We start from the raw sequence: 17,127 nt of genomic DNA on the forward strand, positions 1-17,127 counted from the left end.
ATCACCTGACCTGCTCACCATCTGCTTATGCCTCCTCACCTGCCCATCTGCCTGCTTGCTTCACAATATGTCTGCATACCTATGCTGCCCAGAAATATCCCTAAATATACCTAACTTATGTGAACTTGCACTGCCTGGTGCTGGTCAGAGGAAGATGGGCTTCCCCTTGATTCTGGTTCTTCCGAGGTTTTCACCACCTATCTGTGGGAGTTTCTCCCTTAGAAATGTCACCTCAGAGTTACAGTCTGAACCCCTTAGGCCCAGGATACCGCAAAGTACTCCAATGTTATATGTAGTGGTGCGCCAATGTGCAATTTATTTGCTGGAACTGATAACTGATATAGTTTTGTCTTACAGATAACCTACAGTGATTACCAGCTAACCTCTGAGCTCCACAGATCTGTAGTGAACCTGATGTCGGTGGCAATACTCCTTAAGATCCTATGTGTTCAGTGAGCTAACGCAGGTAGCGGGACATCAGCAATGCAGTGCCAACTTGGGAGAGAGTTCTAATTGACAAATGAGCTGATGAAATGCCTTGTCCTTAACTATGGAAACTGGTTGATCACACATTAGTCATCCACATTTCTTTGGTACAGGCAGTGCTCAACTTACCTAAAACCACCGTACCTAAATCCACACTTTTGTAAAAGAAACTTCCGAAATGCATAGTGTTTACGGAAGTGATAATGGAAAAAGGCAACATATGCCTGTAGGAATATTTACAAAAAGGTACACAATTCAAACTTCATTTTTTTGTTTAATACGTGTTCTTTTCTATGTATTATTAGCATTTAGTATGTATTACTAGTATTTGTATACTAGTATTACTATTATTTGAAAGGTGATGGTGGAGGGTAAATCGGACTTACGTAAAATTTGAGAAATGCCTGTAGTTAAGTCTTTAGTCAGTATTCGAATTTAGCAACATCAGTGATAAAGTCTAAATATCAGCCAGCAAAATCAACCAAGACTGACACATAAGACTCATGCTGACAGATTTTTAACAAACATCAGCCGATACCAATATATTAATTCATCATGCATATCGATTTACATGTTTAAAGTGATATACAAATAAATTAAAAAGGATTAAATCAAACAGGTAAACTTCATGCACACAGAGCAGAGGTGAGATTCAAAGCTCAAATGCTGATAGTGTCAGGTACATCATGATTAGAAAAAAACCCTTTATCATATTATGGCATTTAATTTCTTTTACTCATTGCATGAACTACATATTAGAGTTACAAACAGAATCAATTGAAAGCTACTTACTCCTCAGTACAATCATACAGAACACAAAATGATACCATTGCACTGTAACCATGAATTGACACGCAAGGGCTGCTAATGACACCAGTGTTGGAAAATAGGGCTGAATCAACTGTATTATTTTAATAGAGGGGGAAAAAGACAAGGACCCTTTAAGGGTAAAATATGATAAGTGTGTTGGGGGAAAAAAATGTGTTTAACCCAGCATTTGAACATGTCAACTTCTTCTAGTGAAGTACACCTCAAACTACCTCTCCTTTTACAAATGCACCCAGGTGATTCTATGTGAACCCTAACAGAATACTCAGTCCAATCAGGGTCACCTGGGTTTCATTTTCTAAGGTTTGTGTAGGCATACAGCCGGCGATAAATTACATTGGTGGCGCAAACCCAGTCATACGCAGTTATTCTCCCTGCTGCTAATTCACAAAAAAGATTCATCTGTAGTGATTATTCATGCAGATCTGGAACTGGAGGTTGGTGCCCAGCACTGCAGTCTCTTTTCCTCACAACCTGCCAGAGCATAACCACAGACTGATCTTCCAACACTGCATCCACACAGCTTCTCACCTCTATCCAAGGAACTGCGTTTTCACCTGGGACAATCTCAATTGTCTTTAGTAGAGTTTTAGATAACGACACTAAAAGCAGGCTACAAAAGGGATAAGCGACATGAAATGAAGATACAGAAATCTTACTGGATTATGAAACTTAAGCTACCATTAAAGGTCATACATGCCATGTCATAGGTGGACTGTTATATACTGTTAACACCTAATTGGTTCCCCAAGCCATCTGTGTTTTCGGAAATTGAATTATTTAAAAGGCTAAATATTGTTCTCTTCACTGACTTTGTTACGTTATTTGGCTTTAACTAACAGGTGTCGGAATACATAAACCATTTCTAGAGCCATTACAGAAAAATACAGAAGGCATTGTAATAAAAATCGTAATGAAATATTACTTCCATGACCTTCTCTGCTGATTTGGTTCAGAATGTAAATGGCTTAATGTATTTTGTGTATGATCCAGCTTCAATTATAGGTCTGAGTATTGTCACTGCATAGAGGCCTGCCAAGACACATGGAAAGACTTGCTGACAACCTGCCTACAGAGCAACAAACAGCACACAAGCTATGAGGCCATTCATGAATCGCAATACTGAAGAACTGGAGGCATAAATTTGAAAGCACTTGCATGCTAATGGTCTGAGCACATCAGTTATAGAGAACAATAGCCATGGAACACATACTGTACAGTCAGATAATACTGCACTGGATCATATTACGTCATGCTCATAATGCTCAAGATTGTGGGATTTGTGTAGCCACAATACTAGAATAGACCATGTTTCTTGGCCTTCTCCATCTGGTTCTCAGAGAGACAAAGAAAAAAGGAAAGAAAAAAAAAGAAAACAGATTAAATTATTAGGATATGGAACAAATCAATGTCCCCGACCTTGAATATTACTGCGTGGTAGTTAACTTTACACAAGGGATTGTTTACTTATTGATGACTGCGTAGCAAATATGCGAGATAGTTGTGCTTTGATCTTATTTTCAGAATCAAATGCTTAAAAGTACCTTTGTCTTCTATTTCAAAATATAAGCATAGCACAGCCCCGGTATTAAACCAAACACAAATTCAAAGGAGTCCTAATGAAGACAGACAGTCATTTCACATTTCATTTGTTTTATGTGCTTAAGTCATTGATCCCTAGATGCATACTGAGTCTTCTGTTTTTTTTTGCCTCTGAAATTTATGCAAGACGAGTTCATCTTGTAAACAGGGCTATTGAAACTCTGGAAAAGAAAACATCTTGGGGCTTGCCCAGAGGGACCCTGTCAGATTTTGATGGCTGTAGATGATTTCTGTGTGCACTGACAGTAAAAACCAATATTAAAAACTACGAAACTACTATACATATCAATGACTAAGATAAAACACAGCTTGGTCCCGCCCCAGACATGGAAGGCAACCCGGGATAAAATTCCCTTGCACCGCACAAACTCTTACAACAAAAACTTTCAGTGCTATCGCAACATCTGGCTCCTTGTGTAAGCAGATATTAGGATCAAATTAACTAGAAATGAATGGAATGATATATGACAGGGTGCAGATGTTCAGGGCCGCGGTGTGATAATCTGGTTGCGAGGACAACATAATGAATTCAGCAGAGTACAGGAGGGACACCAAAGCCCTGCTTAAAGGTAAATGTGGTGGAAAGTTAGAACACGCCAAGCAAGCAGAGGTGTTCCTCCTGTAAGCAGCGTGGGTAATCACTTTATTGTGTAGTGTCTTTTGTTTTAGCTGTAATATGTTATCACTGCCACCTTTCTGAGCCTAAATGCTCACACTTTTCTGCATTCAACGGTGCTTTGAGTGCCGTGAAATTCAAATAACCTCAATAGCCTCTCTCTAAGTCTGTTGATGTCAATGACTATCAATGCATGCACTTGTAATGGAAATTCGTGAACAAAAGTGAAGTTGGTGAATGTGTCATTCACGGAAGATTTGGAAGACTTGATTCTCAAAAGTGATAAATTAACAAATTTGACAAAGTGACAAATTTAAGCAGTGATAAGATATTTGGAATTGAACAAAAGTGAATTTTTATCGGATTGATAGTGTTACCTCCACAAAGACAACACTGGAAGGTACAGCACCACCTCATTACTTCTTTGCAGCAAAATACAAAATAGATACTTCAGTGTTCTTATAATATTCTGTACAATGTTAGGACCATTTACTAAATTGCCAACCATTTTATTTGCCAGAAAATTTTGTACCACAAAACGGAACAAGATGATTTTAAAGAAAACATTTTGCATACATATTGTTCAAAATATGGACCGTAAGTTAAGCTATGGGTGCAGAGCAATAAAAGTATTGTGTGTAATATGTGGTATGAGGAATCCCTGACCCCATTTTATAGTGAGTTTAAACTGACAGCCATCTTCTTCTCTGCATGTTTGAGTAATTTAGTGTGCAACATCCCATGTCTGATGGCAGAGTGTGTACTATGTGGTTAAGCTAGCTAGCCATTTTTGCCATCTAACAGATGACTGCTTGACATGACATATACTGTGGCACTCTGACACTAAATGACTAATGTTAATGAAATATAAATGACATTCCAAAATAGCAATACAATGCCAATATTTAACAATAATAGTATAGTAATAAATCTGCACAGTGGCATTCATCGATATATCATTTATTACTGAAAACTGCTTAACTGCACCTCTTAGCACAAAGGTATTTAGAGAAATGTTGTGACTTCTGCTTCCATATTGACAGAAGACATGAAGGACTGAAAAAACTCCACATAACATTAAAAAAATGGCTTTTAAGCACAACCTCTCCGGTAACAACTGAGCTGACCAGCTGGCTCTGAATGAATGTGTACTTAATGGCAGGGCGCTGAGTTCGGGTCTGTGCAGGGGTGTTTGTTTGGCTTCCCATACATGCTGCTATCCCACTCCTGTGATTCTATTAGGCTGCCTAACACACCTGAGGTGAGCAGTCAGATCCTCCCCCCCCCACTACCACCCACCCACAGTGAGCCCAGGTGGCACAGAGCCACCGTCCTTCCTCTGCGCCAGCCTTCGCCGCCACTTAGGTGACAACAGGTTGGCACCAAGCAGGGTTGTCGCAGGACCCACCCGCCGAACTCGGCAGAAAGGATGTGATCACACCTCTTAATATAAACGGCTGGCTGTGTTATTTCCAGCTAAATTACATTATTATGACTTCATTGTTGCATCACAATCCTCTTAATTAGAGCCTGGAGATCTGTGCCACAGATCTGCTCCTGGTATAAATAATTTACTCTGGTAAAGTAGGTTTGCATACACGGGAGGGTGCTGATCTCATGCCAGTCCTTCATTGAGATTTTAGCTGCAATATTATTTAAGGGGCCCTTTCTTCCCTAATCATATTATAGTCCTTGGGAAAATTCCTAAAGCCTGTACACTGGACATACTTAACACTACCGAGAATGACCAAATAAATGGAAACAGCAGGACTCAGGGACACAATGTCATTTATTAACAATATGCATATTGTATATATAAATATAATAAACACCATTTTTTACTAATAATTTTCTTGACTTATCCATTTTATTATGCTGTTCTACATCTCCAACTACATTCCCTACATTTTAAAATGTTTGCAATTTTTTCACAATTATTGGTATTTTCCTATATTAGTTTGCAGAAAATTTCAATTCTCGTTCCACTTGTATTCATAATGTGCAGGATTGTTCGCGTAAGTACACTATATAAATAATGTTCGGAATTAACTGCAACATCAGAACAAAAATATTAATAATTCTTATAGTACGAGCTGTATTTCTTCTTTTCAGTGGCGGTATGAGCGGTATTAGTTATTGCTGATAGTATGATAAGGCTTTTGTGCTCGCGGCCACTGTTTGAAAACAGAATTCAGAATGTGACATTGCTGCAGGTCATCTATGCTCAAGCCAGTCAAAGCCAACAACTGTATCAAGGGTCAGGTGCAGGACCTTGGGAAACTAACATATTCGGAGGTGAAATTTAAAAATGCATTCCAGCAGGGGATCGGATTGTGTGCTTGTTTACCTCAAAAAATGCATTTGTGTTCAAGGGGCACGCACCCGCATCCGCTAATGTAAATTGTAATCCATCTCAAGTCTAAGTACGTAAACGAAATTTCATAGAAACTCCTATCTTCCGTGCATCTATAATTGACTTGTTATTGTAGCACTTACTTAGAGCCTGGCGTTTCTCCATGGCTAAGAGGGTTTTTTCCCCCTTCTTCACAGTCTGGGGATCTATTCTTAAGATGGATGACTCCCCCTGCTCCTGCCCAGACTGGGAGCTAGAAAGTTTACTTTCCTAATAAAGAACAGGTGCACATTTCTGATGTTTTATTGCTTTTCCAGCAGTGATGTGAGTGCTGACAATGTAACAATGAACCATGGCGTTAAATAAATTCTCAATTTCTTCCTGAGGTCACATGCCCAACCCTTGTTTTGATTTACAGCACCTCAACTTAAAGTCCTTTAAATAGACACTACAAAATGACTATTCTACACATAAATTTAAAAATATGTACACCACATATAGAAAATGAAAAATGAGAAAGACAAAATTCTACACATTCTATACATCTAATTGCTTACTTTTCTGATACAAATACTGGTACTACTTTTTGTGGAACGTTTCTTTATCATGTTCATATAAGTCAGTGGTTCTCAAACTCGGTCCTCAGGCCCCACTGCCCTGCTTGTTTTCCAGCTATCCCTGCCCTACACACTGCTGATTGACTGAACACACCTGATCCAGGTAATCAGAAGCTGAAAGACAGCTGGGACTTGTGTGTGGGGCAGGGATAGCTGGAAAACAAGCAGGGCAGTGGGGCCGACTTTGAGAACCACTGATATAAGTTAATATAAGTAGTGGAAGGCAAACACCAACGATGAATTGTATGTGAGGACAGGCGGACAGTTACATTACAGAACAGCAAGAACCCCACCAAGTCACAGAAAATGTATAGTATAGGCCAACAAATCTTTCCTCATCTACACCTCCAGGGTGCATAGAACATGGAAACAAAGCTGAAAATGAACTGCAATGTAAAATGATACAGGAGAAAACATTAGGGTCAATAAAATGAGATTTGAGGATGCCATGGGTGAGTCTGCATGGACACAGTCCGTCTACGAGCCCTGCACAAAAATAACAGAATAAACAACTACCGCAAACCGAATGAGATTTTTTTTCTATCTTTCCACCTACAACTTTGTCATTTTCACCAGCAGCCATGTTAAAATTACAGCAGTCTGGCAAGTGGTGAAATGAATGAACCATGACCATAGATCCAATAAAACCTAAAACGCAGATGGACTGTGTCGTGCTGACAACTGTAAATTCAATTTGCTCATCACTCAGCAGTAGAGTACAGGTCAGACAGAGAAATCGGGCTCAGAAATTCTCTCACCTACCCACCCAGCCTCTTAAATCATCCAGACTCAATATTCTTTAAAGCCAAAAAATAAATTTTTGCACATGCCATATTGTGACCAATATCATAACATTTCAATCAAGATATTACAGTCTTATGTCTTATATTTAAGGCAACACCCTCAGAGTATTTCCTGTCCTGATCACAAATGTCATACCTTTCCTTAAATGGAGTAATTAATTGAGTAAAAAAAAAAATCACAAAAAAATCCACAAAGTACTTAAACTCATGCACCAAAAAAGCAGAAAAGAGAGAAATGTTTTTCATTTGTTTCCATGAAATTACTAAGAGGTTCATTATCCTGTTTATACCACAGGTAACCTGAAAAGGAACAGAAAAATGAATGAACTGTACATAAACAAACCAAAGCCATCCTCAGGAAGTTTAGTTAAGATCCTTTTCATTTATTTCAGTAAAGACAAATGCACAAATCCTTAAAAGGAATCGTTTCTTTTTTGGAAAAGATCTGTCCAAAGATTTTCAGACTCTCATGTAAGGGGTTTACATTTTCGACAATCTCATGCAAATAAAAATAAAACAAACTCGGCTGATAAAGTAGGTTGAGACACGGGCAGCGGCAATAAAGCACACTTAATTGGAATCCATGGCTATGTGGACTGTGCCACTTGGTGTGCCAAACCGCACCACGGCGGGCGGGTTCAGCTCCTGCAGTACTCATCCAGCACCTACGCCTCCTTACCTGGAGGATGGATAATCCTGCTCACATCCCCTCCCCACTGGAGCAGTAATATACAACCTTCCTAGCCAACGACCACTTTTCATCCGTCCAAAGCACCGAGGCTTCTTATGTCTGCGTTGGCATGCTGCCCTCTCAGACACAACGTCCCACATTAGCGTCCCACACCGAGGGCAGGTGAGCGATTTCACTGGCAATGCTCTGCACGTTGCTGTGTTTGCAAGGCATTCCACAGACCTCATAGAGGTATTTTCCTACTTTATTCCTTTTTTCCCCCCAAGAGCAATACACATCTACTGGGTCTGTTTGACAGGCATCCAGTCATCTCTCAGTGGGCTTGAAAAAAGATCTGCCCCTTGTCAATGCCCGTTTACAGAGACTAACTCACTTACTCCAACATCTGGAACAGGGGCATTGGCCATCCTGTTTCTCTGAGTTTACATCTGGCAATATGAAAAGACAATAAATAAACCAGGAATAACATATACAGCCTGAGAAATAATAAAAAAAAAAACAATGGAACAATCAACACTTTAAAAATAAGGGGGGGTGGCATTTTTTAAGAGCATTGTGAGCCCCTCCCAGAGGTGAACATTTCAGATCCAGAAAGAAAAAATCCAAACCAGGATTTTGTTTCAACCAACCGATTGAGCATAAAGAGTCACAATCACAGAGTACAACTGGTTGGTTGAAACAAAATCTTGGTCTGGATTTTATCTGAAATGTCCACCTCTGGCCCCTCCAGATTCCCCGCCCACCACACTGGCACTGTGTTTCATTCTGGGCTGGTACTTCCAATAGGAAACTGACAGGGTATTTTGTGACACCATGGAATGTTCTACAGCTCTAGCCTGGCACAGCCGACCTACCGCTGACAACAATGCCCCTTTTGTCCGCTTCACTTCCCGCAAAATTTTGAGTCTGCTTTTCAGATACAGGTGGTGCAGTGCTATATAGTCACACATTTCTCACCGTCGAAACAGCCACTGCCGCTACGTCGGGCATCACGGCCTCTGTGCTAAGGTTTCTATCCTTAGCCAGGGGAAACATCTCACAGAAAAACCACTTTACAGGTAATGAGTCTGAAGGTCTCTACTGTGTTCTTATTTTAAGGAAGTGATGTTTTGGAAATCACTCTCAAATAGTTATTCTTAAGTTTTGGGTTTCAGTGTCAAGTACACCTTAAGCATAAGGTGTTTATTCACTCTCCCATCACTGGGAAAATCCAGAAAGTACCAGAAATCCAGAAATTGCTCTCTTCCGGCAGTTAAAAACTATGGACATGGCTTTTCTAGCCTCTTAGGACTTACCTTTATGCACAGTATGGATACCATCTGTTGCAGAGACAAACATAAATTTTGCTTTACATATTTAGAAATGTATCCTTCTTACAAACAATGAAAAGCATTTTTTAAGTAAAAGTAAATAAAACCTGGGGCATAAATAACAAGTAGTGATACTTTGCTTTACTCCGCCGACAACAATTTCCTATTTATACCCAGCTGGATATTTTTACTGAAGCAATTCAGGTCAGGTACTTCACTCAGCGCCAGAGCCTCTCTTGGGACCTGCACCTAAAGTATGTTCAATTGCATTTTGATTGTTCGTAATAGTGCCTATAACATTAGCAGTTACAATTTACATAAATTTTCAGCAAATGGAGAGAGTAAAGCTTTATTCGTATATTAATTACTGCCCATAAAGAAAAGATGTCAGGTTCTGGTGGCTACGCTACAAGACACAGGAAACGAAATGTCAGGTGCAGTTTTAATACGCAATAATATTAATATTCTTCTGTGTGCAGGTCTGTCTCCTGATCTGAATTTAAGGAGAATATCGAGTGACCTGTTGTGTGACCATGTTGTAGCTGGTAAACACAGTTATCCTGACAGCTCTGGGTGTTTTGAATTATACACTCCCGCAGAATAATTCAGAAATGGCCAGCGTACCAGACGAATGTGTGCCAAGTCTCCAGCCGGCAACCCATATTTTTGAACCGTGATGGGTCTGGGTTTAACTTTACACTAAAATTAAGAATGTGGATTTTTTTTTTTTGGAACTTAAAGGCACTGCACCTTTGGACTGAGCTTCGGGACCTCATGCAGGCACAACTGGAAACCATCTTTCTGGAACTTATGACGAGAGAGACTCACACTGAGAGTAAAGCTATGAATTATTACGTAAAAGGAAATCTTTGTGCTGAAGAAACCGAAGACAACTCGTTACAATTTTCAGAAAGCCTAAGTGTGGACGGCTCCTGAGACCGGCATTCACTTACCTCAGTCTTTTCGTGTCAGAGGTACACAGCCTGTGAACGCACCACGGTGTGCACCATTCACGTGGGGGAGTGGAGGGGCTACTGCTGGGCCACATCTACACGGTAGCTGTGAAACCTTCCCACGATGTACTGCTCACAGGTTGACAAATGTCTATCTCCTGGCTACACCCTCTGGAGCTGCAGCTAGTTATATGAAACAGAGGCATAAATACCTGGCCTGTTAAACTGGGTGGTACTGAGCAGTATAGAAAAACATGCCATTTTAAATCTCTGTTTTAATGTAGCTTTATCAGAACTGCCACACTGCATATTCTTAAAATAAAAACATTTAAAAAGTATTTTAAAGCAGAAGTGCAGGGTCTCAAGGTGGGAAAGGCTGGAGTCTATTCAAGGCAGCATGCAGTATAAGGCTGAGAGAAGCCCTGGATGGGATGTCATTACATTGCAGGGCACACATTACTACGGTGTCACACACCATGGATAGAGATGTAATTTGCCAAGAACACCCAGAAGATACTCATGCAGCTCAGAAAGTATGTGCACACACTAAAAATATATGTATACATTGTTATCAATATGAATAGAAATGTACAATAACAATCGCTGATTATGGCTTGGCAATCTGGATTTAGGGTTAGGAACAATAAGAAACTTATCCAGTTCCATGGTTGGTACTGTGGGATAATGTTTCCGAAGCTGCTATCCACGGACCAAAGCTACTCCTCCACATGCACTTTGGTGGGTCTGATGTAAAGCGACGTGGAAACCTAATGTGAGGGGCTGTGTTCACCTGCCAAGTTCTCATTTGGGTTTAAGGACAATTTTCATTCTTTGGAAGGCCAAGCCGTGTCGCTCTCTTCCAGGGGCGCCTTTATTACTTTCATTACCCTGTAGACAATGCTTAGAATTGTCCAAGATTTTGGAGTGGTGTGACAGGGTCTTTAAATTACAGAGAAATCATGACAAAGTATGTTCTTCGGAAACGGCCAAGCCACGGCCAAAAAAAATAAAAAATAAAAACCCAGGCAGAAAATCACCAAGACAGCAATAATCCGTAATTCAGACTTCATTGACACACAACTACGTGTGATTAGCCTTGAGGGAGGGGCTGTTTAATTCCCCAGGAGAACAAGAGTTATCAAGTAATTTCTTCAATGAAACCACCCGTCCACAATAAGCATTCAAACTAACCCGACCCCCAACACCCAACTATCAATCATACATTGGCTCAGATCATTCTGGTTTTGTGTGTTTATCCAAACAATGAGGAGTGAAATATAAGAGGAACTGTTTTTAATTTAAAGCATGTTAGAAAAAAGATTTCAGAAAATCGGTGTCGCATCCAACCCTCATTTAAGCAAGAAAAGAGTAACTTGCGAGTTCTCATTTTACCAGATGAATCCCGTTAAAAAAACCCACCATTCCCCTCAAAGACACCCCCCCCCCCCCGCATTAAAATCGCATCTCTGAGATAAGCATGCAACACTGATTAAAACAGGACCCCTCCCAAGAATGTGGGCTGACGAGGTTCCAGTGAAAGAGGGGCTCCTTGGTGGCATCTCAGTGCCAAAGTCACGGGGGAAGTAACTGCTTCCATATCAAAAGCCTTGGCTGAGTTATCCAAAGGACAAAGGGCTGCCAGGGGTGTAAGCCAAGTGCGGCTCTATGATGTCATTCCTGTCTACTCGCCGCAAACAACAGACAGACAGGCAGGCAGACAGACAGGCAGGCAGGCAGAAAGGGGCATCATGCATCCTCGGCTGAGCCAGCACATTCAGAGTCGTCATTTATACCGGCGCCCGGTCCTCGTGTGTGGGAAGGAAAATTACAGCTGACGGCTCTGCCGGAGTAAAACGCAATATATCATTCCATCCATTATTCAATTATGAAATAAAACGGAAACTCTATAACTAGTTAGACGTTCATCGAAAAGACCTCTGCCTGGATTTCATTAGCAGATTTATTAATACGTAAAATACAGCAAGGGGAAGGATAACACCATAAATCATGAAAATCTCTTCTGCGAACATGCTGTGAATTAAAAAAGCTTTTGCCTTCATGTTAATTCAAGTCATTGACGAACTGAAAACCACATTTGCGTTACAATGCCCATATAATGTTTCCTTATAGCATTTCGATACACACCAAGGACTGATCCGTTTGAATTCTAGAACTAACTGGTAAATAATTTAGCAACATATTTTCTACAAATCACTTAACGTGTCTATTTGTAGGGGTCCTTGTTTTAAAGGTGTTTTTAGTTCCTCTTCTGTTAATTAAAGGCTGCAACGCAAAGAAATTCGAAACACAGATGGTGGTTATCTCCAAATTCATCCTGATGGGAGGGATTTGAAGTTTGCTTTGGCTACTTTACTAGTCCAAGAAGACAGCAGGAAATGGATAAGGAAAGAGAAGCTTTGGAAAATCACAGCGCATTAAAAACAAATCTACTGCGGCAGCCATCAGCTTAGGAGACTCAAGGAGCTTAAAGGGTCAACGGTCTAGAAACAGGTGGCGTGTACCTGACGCATCTTCCAGTACAGATTGACACCAAGGAAGCAATGCAAGATGTAGCGATGAAAAGAACGACTATACCAACCATAAGGCCATATGGTCTTAGAGTTAATGTTGTCTTAAATCACAACAAAATAAATATTAGCGACTTGTAGCAAGGAAACTTGAACAACTAAGTTCCTTCATGAAAGGTCCTTCCCGAGGGCTTTATAGCTGCTCTGCATTCATGGGTACAAGGCCATACAATAGGCTGTAAATACACCGAAATTAAACATTGCTGAACTCTTTTCAAACTAATTTATAAATCTAAAATTGCTTTACAGATTATATATTGCTGTGCCTGTCTAAGCCAAAGTGAAGAAGTTTCCAGGCAGGAACAGTCTGACCTAACAACTTAGCATTATCCAACTTCTAATCATTCTTAAAACACAAAAAGGCTACTGCAGTACCTAAAGCCTCATAACTTAAAATTGGAATCCTAGATTTGTTAAGTGCTGTCAAGCGTCCTTTACTGCAAAAAAATAGTCTGGAAGGTTCTTTGACTTAGAACCAGACCTAGCATGAAACACATGCTCTAATGCAAGATTAATTTAAGAATAATTAAGACTAATTTAAATAAACACCCTCAATAAACCATATATGGGCATTTAACTTCCACATAACACAGGTCAAACTGCACAATAGGAGAATATGTTGCAGAAATGGAAACCATGGCGAGACATGTACCCTTTTATCCTTACTCCTGTTTATAATATAATATATTTTGCACTATATGACTGCATTGTTAATTTGTTGAAACTGTATTGTGTTTTTCAGAAATAAAGTTATAAAAAGAGGGGGAAAAAAATGGAACTTCAGTGAGGTGGAAATTTTGCTGGATGGGGACAGGTGACATGCAGTTAACATGTCAACTGCAATAAGTATGGCTGCAGAGGTGAGGAAGAAAGGATTTGATCTGAAAATGACCACCAAAAAAAAATAACTGCGGTCCACGGATCCCACGTCTGTTCCACAGGGGATGGCCTAAGCACCATTTATGTGCCACCTCTGAGTGATAAAGTAGCTGCCATTGTAGGCAAAACATCCCTAACAGGAAACATTCCAGGGAGTGACACTGACAGTGCAGCTCCATCACCAATGGATGACACTAGGCTATCAGACATAGGTAAGACACTGCTGTAGTTGTGTTTAACTCACTGCAGCAAGTAAAATAAGTCACAGGCCTCAGCAGACCAGCAAGTGAATGTTGCTGAAAATGAACTGTGCCAGTCGGTTTGTAATGCATATATTGAGTGACAGAGATATCATTTTTCTGTGGGCATGCACTGCATATAACATTCGAATGATTCCTTGTCATTAGCATGACCTGCCTGCTCATATTTTGTATGAACATGAATAGATCATCCAATTTGTCTATCAACATAATCAAGTGGTCATCTGTGCGTACCCTATGTGAGATCGATTTGCTGCAGTTACCCTTCTCTACTGCTAAGTTTACACATATGCATGGTTAGGAATATTGGTAAATAAAGTAATCGCCCCATATCAATAGGTAATATGTTCCAAGAACTACCGCAGATGGCTAAAACTGAGGATAGTAGTGGTCCATCCAAGTACCCCATATATGAGACCACATAAATGGTAAAGTTTAATTGCACATTAAGGCATTACTAATATAAAAACAGTGATAATATAGTACATTCTACTTTATTATACAGCACGGTATAATGTAATTCACTGTACTCTCTCTCTCTCTCGAATGAAACTGAGGGATGTTTTAGCCTAATTCTCAAGTGATGACAGAGCAATGAAAATCATGGTTTTTATACATTTTTATAACACAGACACTGTGATAATGTGGCAACAAATGCAATCAGTAAGAACGCTAGAGGCAAACTGGATGAGAGTTCTGTGGAGAAGCATGGATATGGGAACAGAGATATGGGCTGGTGGATTTCACCATATTACAGCTTGTACTGAGCTGGTGTGCCGTTTGAAACTTATGAATAGTTTGTTTCTAGAATTTTCCAATTTTTTTCTTCAGACTGTGGCAAACCGTGGATAACTGAAACCGCGGATGCAAGGTTCCCACTGTATATGCACATGTCTATGCACAGGAAGAAACGACAAAATATCACTCTATGCGTAAAAATGTCTGTACGCATAACTTATGCACAAAACTCTTTGTACACATGGATGATAAACGAGACCCCAGAAGTCTACATTGGGGTGACCTCCTGCAGAGTCCGACAATCGCTTTTCACAACACAGGTGACAGTGGATAACTTCACCGCTTGTCTGAGTATTTATACATACCACAGTGCATGTCAGCAGGATGGGTTAGCCACCCACACCTGTAGCATCTTAAAACTCATAGGAATCACATCCTGTTAATGACAGAAAACAGTTCACACTCTAGGATAAAAGCACAACATTCCAAACTTAACTATACACCTGTGCAAATCAAAGAGATCCATACCTTCTTCAGAGGGGTGTGTCTGGATAGGAGGTTCAAAGCAGGGATGTGCCAACCAGTGCACATCTCATAATTGATTATCCTCTCTAGGTTGTCACAATGACTGCCAAGTAACCCCTCCAGCTAAAGCAGAGTTTTTATCAGATGGTGTATTTAATAAGACGGCTCTTTTCATGCTCTCAGGCCTCTTAAACAGTAATGGATTTACTGAATGGTCTCTCTATCTTTCTTTCTTTGAGTTTCACATTATTCCCAGGGACTCCAGAGCCCCTCAGTGGGCCAGATATTCCTCGATTGACTTCCTGATTTTCTAAGGTAAGCGATCTGTCGCTCCAGGCCCACAGAACACAGACTGAAATCTGGCCCCAAATCAGCCTTCGCTTCGTGGTGCTGTACACGCTAATGTAAAGTGAGGCAGCACATCTAAATAGCCTGTCAACTTTTCCTCTGCTTTCCTTTTTTAGGGCTCCAAAATTCCCCAGATGGGATCCATTTCCACTCCATTCAAGAGCGTAAACGATACAATGACATTAAGGGGCATTAAACGACTTGATGACATTTTTGGTCACACTTAACGAGGACTGGCATTGTGCGGGGGAGCAGGCATCACCCAGGGAAGGTGGACAGGCTTTTGTTGTGGTTCTTCCTGGCCAATTGCGAATGGTAAACCTCAAAATTAAAACAAACAGGCTTTTGCAATCTTGCCACTAGAAGGAGTGGAATTTTCTACATTTTTTTTTTTAAAAAAAAAGAAAAACATGCCTTTAAAAGATACACCATAAAAGTGCCCTAAACCCAACTGCCTACCAGTTTCTCCCCTTTCCAAGAAACACTTCAGAAGACATTGCTGCAGTGGCAGTCCATCTCACACACGGCAGTCACATTAATTGCTAATGACAAAAGCAACCTTCACTCTGTGTGGTTTTCCACCCACATATGGATCGCTTACCAAGCCCTTCTTTACCCCTCCCGACAGGAAACGGAATCTGAGATGTACAAAAACAGTGCGTATATTGTACTTTAAAATTGGCCCTTGCTGCTGCTCATCCCTGGGCCGGCACGCGTACTGCAGGGTGTCGCTTCCACGGCGGGAAAAGAGAACGAACGCCAGCCACAAATCGCATTAATCAAAAACGGCTCTCGCAGTCCTGTCTTTCAAGCTCTTTCCCCCGCCATATGATCTCCATAAACCAAATTACTGCTGGCTCTTGTGCAGGCCGGGAGGCGCCTGGGGCGAGTGCATAATCAAAGCCAAATGTAAGTGACAATAGAGGGATAGTAGACAAGAATGGAAGGCTTCTTTCCTCACTGCCCCCCTCACAGCAGATATTTTATGTTGTTTATGTATATCCTTAAGTGCCTTGCGCTTCTGGGAAGGCAGCGATTATTTTACAGCGCCAAGTCTGTGAGATGAACCCATCTCCTAAACCCAGTTTTGCAGAAAAGGCTCTCGGATGTCAAGTGCCGATTCAAAATATTATAAATGAAATGTGTGGGACGTGAGTGCACAGTAAAGCATGGTGATTCACAACAAGACTCGTATCTCAATGTCACTGTTTTAGAACAGCAGGTGTTTATTATTGTTCAGCATTTATATTTGGTTGTTCTTTTTTTGTAAATCTATTTATGCAGCTGAATATTTCATGGGAACAATTCAGAGTAGACACTTTACCTAAAGGTACTAAAGCATAGTACCTCTTACGGCTTTAACTGGTAACCTTCAGGCTTTGAGCGCATGTCTTTAACTAATGTGCCACCTGCTGTCCAATTCAGCAACTGCAGTTAAATGTCAATACATTGCCAAGAAGCCAAAAAAAAAATTTCAAAAAACTTTGGAAGCACAAAAACATTTGTTATCTCTGACGTGTTGTTTATTAT

The 17,127-nt window shown here is 40.5% G+C and overlaps 1 long non-coding RNA gene across 1 annotated transcript in view; it reads right to left on the reverse strand.

Moving 5' to 3' along the window:
• The window catches only part of LOC125705795 (uncharacterized), a 37,977-nt gene that overhangs the window by 16,273 nt on the left and 4,577 nt on the right, over positions 1–17,127 (reverse strand). Inside the window, exon 2 of the long non-coding RNA XR_007381691.1 lies at positions 10,260–10,442. This is a non-coding gene — a long non-coding RNA (uncharacterized LOC125705795). The remainder of the gene's footprint in view (positions 1–10,259; positions 10,443–17,127) is intronic.

The sequence above is a fragment of the Brienomyrus brachyistius genome, chromosome 13 (assembly GCF_023856365.1).
Source record: "Brienomyrus brachyistius isolate T26 chromosome 13, BBRACH_0.4, whole genome shotgun sequence".
NCBI classification, from domain to species: domain Eukaryota; kingdom Metazoa; phylum Chordata; class Actinopteri; order Osteoglossiformes; family Mormyridae; genus Brienomyrus; species Brienomyrus brachyistius.